This window comes from Oncorhynchus mykiss, chromosome 24 (genome assembly GCF_013265735.2).
Source record: "Oncorhynchus mykiss isolate Arlee chromosome 24, USDA_OmykA_1.1, whole genome shotgun sequence".
NCBI lineage: Eukaryota > Metazoa > Chordata > Actinopteri > Salmoniformes > Salmonidae > Oncorhynchus > Oncorhynchus mykiss.
In genome coordinates, this window is record NC_048588.1 from 5,097,817 (window position 1) to 5,103,816 (window position 6,000).

A 6,000-nucleotide genomic window follows, 5' to 3' on the forward strand; every position below is an offset into this window, starting at 1 on the left:
GAAATGTGAAAAACTGAGGTTAAATGTATTTGGCTAAGGTGTCTGTAAACTTCTGACTTCAACTGTGTGTATATATATACAGACACATACACAGACACACAGTGCAATCGGAAAGTATTCAGAACCCTTGATTTTTACCAACTTGTGTTACGTTACAGCGTTATTCTGAATTGAATAAATCCTTTTGTTCATCATCAATCTACACACAATACCCTATAATGGCAAACCAAAAACAGTTCATTAGAAATTTTTGCAAATGTATTACATTTAAAAAACTGAAGTGTTACATTCAGACCATTTACTTATAACTTTTTTAAAGCACCTTTGGCAGCGATTACAGCCTTGTCTTCTTGGGTATGACGCTACAAGCTTGGCACACGTGTATTTGGGGAGTTTAATTCATTCTTCTCTGCAGATCCTCTCAAGATCTGTCAGGTTGGATGGGGAGCTTCGCTGCACAGCTATTTTCAGGTCTCTCCAGAGACGTTCAATCGGGTTCAAGTCCGGGCTCGGGCTGGGCCACTCAAGGATATTCAGAGACTTGCCCCGAAGCCAGTCCGGCGTTGTTTTGGCTGTGTGCTTAGGGTCAAGGTCCTGAGTGCTCTGGAGCAGGTTTTCACCAAGGATCTCTCCGCTCCATTCATCTTTTCCTCAATTATAACTAGTCTTCCAGTCCTCGCCGCTGATAAACATCTCAACAGCATGATGCTGCCACAACCATGCTTTTACCAGAAGGTTGCAAGTTCAAATCCCCAAGCTGACAAGGTCCAAATCTGTCATTCTGCCCCTGAACAGGCAGTCAACCCACTGTTCCTAGGCCCTCATTGAAAATAAGAATATGTTCTTAACTGACTTGCCTAGTTAAATAAAGGTAAATAAAAATGCTTCACCATAGGGATGATGCCAGGTTTCCTCCAGACGTGATGCTTGGCATTCAGGCCAAAGAGTTCAATCTTGGTTTCATCAGACCAGAGAATCTTGTTTCTCATGTTCTGAGAGTCTTTACGTTCCTTTTGGCAAACTCCAAGCAGGCTGTCATATGCCTTTTACTGAGGAGTGGCTTCCGTCTGACCACTCTACCATAAAGGCCTGATTGGTGGAGTGCTGCAGAGATGGTTCCCCCATCTTCACAGAGGAACTCTGGAGCTCTGTCAGAGTGACCATCAAGTTCTTGGTCACCTCCCTGACCAGGGCCCTTTTCCTCTGATTTCTTAGTTTGGCCGGGTGGCCAGCTCTAGGAAGAATATTGGTGGTTCCAAACTTCTTCTATGTAAGAATGATGGAGGCAGATGTGTTCTTGGGGACCTTCAAGGCTGTAGAAATGTTTTGGTACCCTTCCCCAGATCTGTGCCTCGACACAATCATGTCTCGGAGCTATACGGACAATTCCTTCAACATCATGGCTTGGTTTTTGCTCTGATATGCACTGTCAACTGTGGGACCTTATAAAGACAGGTGTGTGCCTTTCCAAATCATGTCCAATCAATTGTATATACCGCAGGTGGACTCCAATCAAGTTGTAGAAACATCTCAAGGGTGCACCTGAGCTAAATTTCGAGTCTCATAGCAAAGGGTCTGAATACTTAAGGTATATTTTTGTATACATTTGCAAAAATGTCCAAAACCCTGTTTTCACTTTGTCATTATGGGGTATTGTGTGTAGATTGATGAGGAAAAATTAAATGTAATCAATTTTAGAATAAGGCTGTAACGTAACAAAATGTGGAAAAAGTCAAGGGGTCTGAATACTTTCTGAAATCACTGTATATATGCTACCGTTCAAAAGATTGGGGTCACTTATAAACAGACACCGCACAAGGCCTCAACTGGCAGCTTCATTAAATAGTACCCACAAAACACCGGTCTCAAAGTCAACAATGAAGAGGCAACCCTCAGGATGCTGGCCTTCTAGGCAGAGTTGCAAAGAAAAAGCCATTTCTCATACTGGCCAATAAAAATAAATGATTAAGATGGGCAAAATAATACAGACACTGGACAGAGGAACTCTCCCTAGAAGGCCAGCATCCCGGAGTCGCCTCTTCACTGTTGACGTTGAGATTGTTGTTTTGCTGGTACTATTTAATGAAGCTGCCGGTTGAGGACTTGTGAGGAGTCTGTTTCTCAAATTAGACACTCTAATGTACTTGTCCTCTTGCTCAGTTGTGCACTGGGGCCTCCCACTCCTCTTTCTATTCTGGTTAGAGTCAGTTTGGCTGTTCTGTGAAGGGAGTAGTACACAGCGTTGTACGAGATCTTCAGTTTCTTGGCAATTTCTCGCCTGGAATAGCCTTAATTTCTCAGAACAAGAATAGACTGACGAATTTCAGAAGAAAGTTATTTGTTTCTGGCCATTTTGAGCCTGTAATCGAACCCACAAATGCTGATGCTCCAGATACTCAACTCGTCTAACTAAAGAAGGCCAGTTTTATTGCTTCTTTAAATCGGCAACAGTTTTCAGCTGTACTAACATAATTGCAAAATGGTTTCTAAATTATCATTTAGCCTTTTAAAATTATAAACTTGGATTAGCTAACACAACGTGCCATTGGAACACAGGAGTGATGGTTGCTGTTAATGTGCCTCTGTAGATATTCCATAAAAAATCTGCCGTTTCTAGCTACAATAGTCATTAACATTAACAATGTCTACACTGTATTTCTGATCAATTTGATGTTATTTTAATGGGCATGTCTAAGTGACCCCAAACTTTTGAACGGTAGTGTGTTTGTATGTATACAGTGGGGCAAAAAAAGTATTTAGTCAGCTATTGTGCAAGTTCTCCCACTTAAAAAGATGAGAGGCCTGTAATTTTCATCATAGGTACACTTCTACTATGACAGACAAAATGAGAAAAAAATATTCAAAAAATCACATTGTAGGATTTTTTATGAATATATTTGCAAATGATGGTGCCTGCTACAAGGAATGTGTTGTTTTGAGAGAGAAGAGGAGCAGAAACAAAGAGAAAGATTATATTTCCCCTATTGTACTGTTCCGTTATGTATAAGTGCAATAGCTTTTGTCCAGTTATTCGCAAGTATTCATTCAGTTGTTGCTAATGGTTGTACTAAATTATCTTCTAATTATACAAGTTGATTTTGTTTACATTGTGAACATAGTCAAGGTGGCTTGACTTCATAAATCTTAGTAAAAACAACCAGTCGTGTCTACTCGAGGCCATGCAATAATCAACTTTATTTCTCCTTATTTCTTTAAGGAATGACAGGATGAGCTGTCGCGTCAGCCATCGAGAATTGAACCTTGGCCATTCTTGAGCTTGGACGCTGCAACGCGAGCGCAACATGGGCAGTACAGCAGCTTCGATTGACTTCAAAGGAAGGCATTCCCTCAATTGCTGACGGCTGATGGCAACGCCGGACGCCCGGTGGCTGTAGCCTTACAGCCCTGCTTTTCAACACACTTTGCATCCTTCATTTGCTCAAGTGTTTCCATTATTTTGGCAGTTACCTGTATCTAACCAGACAAACATGCACGTGCTATCTGACCTGGATGGTTTAGTAGCATATTAACTTTGTTTCCACAGACATAAGGACATTGCCATGTGAAGCATAACTGACTTTAGCTCATGTGAGGAGGGAGCTGCAAAGCGCTGGTGCTCCGTGGCCCCCTACCTGCAGTATAAAATAAGACATTATCAGGCACTGCAGCTTGACATTCAGAACACTCCTCGCTGGATTTACGGTAGAAAGGATATACAGCTAGGTGTAGAAAGGATATACAACCAGGTGCTGCATCAGTGGGAGAAAAAAAATGCACAGCCATGAGTGGGCAATGAAGAGGAGAGACCTCGGGCGGCGGCCAAAAGCCGAATTGCACAAGCTCAACGACGTGCATTAGGCTAACAGCCAAGTAGCTCAGGTGGAACATATTCATTAAAAGTGGGCCTGTGTTATGTAATGCCAAGGGAGGCGAATGATTAAAAGTCATTTTGAATTATTGAAGAAACATAGATCCACCACGGTGCAATACAAAAACAAAAAAAAAGGCTAGACCAGACGTGAGTAGACGAGACGAAATTGTGTTACTGCTCATCACATTAGTCATCACATTACTCATACGCAGAGGCATTTCTTAAACTTCCTCCTTGACGTTGTGGGGAACATCAGTGTCCCAACATAAATGCTGTGTAGCCGTGTGGAATTGCAAGGTGATTGGAGATCGATTTTACAGACACGGTCTCGCCCTTTTTCTGTCTTTTTGAAATGGATCAACACAAATAAACACGTTGGCTAGGTTCCGTTCAGTTAACGTTATTTAAAATAACTTCCAATGCATTCTTCATAATTAACACTTTCTTCACATTCTAGGCTACCATCTCCATTGGCCACAGTGGACTTGACACCCAATCGAATCGATTTAGAAAATGCAATGGCTATAACGAATCGTAAGAAGCTTATTTCACAAAGTCGCCAAGCAGTTTGGTGTGCTATAAGAGTGCATGTCGTATTTGTCACAAATCAAGGCAGAGAAGGATGATGATTGGATGAAAGAATGTAAGTGGTAAATATCTGGATAGGGGAACAAACTTGATAATGACCATATCTACATTTCCTGTGGTTGTTTGTGTCGTGAGACAGTCAAACAAGACTAGAGTAGTCACCTTTCTCCCAACGAATGGTGCAATTGCCTATCCATAGACCATTACGCCGCATTCTGTTATAGACTCCCACCAAGTCAAACAAACCACACCTGATCCACAGCTCGTAATAGCCTACCATGAAAAGGGAAATTACACGGGGAACTCTACTATAACGTAACAGCTCAATGTGACAATATGTAGAAACAATTCTCACTTTTTTTCTTACTATGTTTTGTCCGGATTGAAAATCATGCATATGATAAAACAATGAAATCATGATGATAGATGGTTACCTCTATTCCCGATGTTGCCTCTCCGTTATATGTCACTCTCCAGGAGGCTATGCCACGAGGTAAATAGCCCGAGTAGATTTTAACAATAAATGCATCGATTTACCGCCGGTCTGCTTCCCCAGTAACAGAGTGAAGAAGCAACACAACCAGCCAAGATTTCTGGACTTGGTGCGCAAAGAACACTCACTTGCACCGAGGAGGGCAGTTGCGTTGCAATTAGTTCCCACATATATTATCACCCAAATGAGTAGCATCTGTGCGTGCGATTTCCAAGTCTGACATTTCTTACTTTTTTAGCTTCAAATGAGCCGACCCAGACGGAATAGCCCTGTTTCCCAATGTTTTCTGCAGAACACAACGGACATTATAAATAGTGGCAGTGATTGTAAATTAATCTGCTGAGTCCATCATATCCGAGCCCCGACTTCGATCGTTAGTAGCCTTGTTGAGGCAGGGATATCCGTATCAGGTATACATCCTTTGAGCGAAGACCTGGAAGTTCAGTTGGTAGTGTCTGGTGCTAACCGGACGACTCACACTACATTCCGCTGCTCTGTAGTTCGCGGAGAAGAAACTAACGTCCGTGGGCGTGGCGTACCTTTTGGCCGGAGCTAAGAGTCTGGATAGCCAGGCAAATTCTCTCCACAGCTATGTGCCGCAGCCGGCCAACAAACTCTGTACACCTCCGACTTCTATCGTCAAAATGGTACTGCGTTTATGGGATTACAAATCGGTAATTCAAATCATGCCATCGAGCGTGGTGTTTTGCTTTAAGAGACAGTGTATTGACTGTTGTCAAAGATCACGTTGTATTGACAGTGAAGCCTTGATCACGAAACAGAGGACTCCTCCTCCTCAAAAAAAAAAAAAGAGCACAACATTTATTGATGATGCGTGCGCTTTGGCGAAGCGTCTACTTTAACCAACCCACAGCAGGGAGTGGATTACTGTGCTCAATTTACATGTTTTATAGGATTATTTGAATGTGCGCAATTATAGGATTAATCTGAAGAAATGTTCTACATGCAAACCGCTATATTTTCAAAGAGCCATATGATGGCGATGTTTCAGAAATTAGCTAAAATATGTGGTCGGAATGTGTATCCT

General features: G+C 42.1%; 1 protein-coding gene across 4 annotated transcripts in view; it reads right to left on the reverse strand.

Moving 5' to 3' along the window:
- LOC110503574 (leucine-rich repeat and fibronectin type III domain-containing protein 1-like protein) overlaps positions 1–5,731 on the reverse strand; it is a 121,811-nt gene extending 116,080 nt beyond the window's left edge. The window contains exon 1 of one of the 4 annotated variants that reach the window (XM_021581975.2): positions 4,894–5,729. The gene's annotated coding sequence lies outside the window, so the exon portion shown is untranslated. Of the gene's footprint in view, positions 1–4,893 lie in introns of all 4 variants that reach the window. The other 3 variants (XM_021581974.2, XM_021581973.2, XM_036961479.1) reach the window with 3 other exon arrangements.
- Between the last annotated feature and the right edge of the window lie 269 nt (positions 5,732–6,000).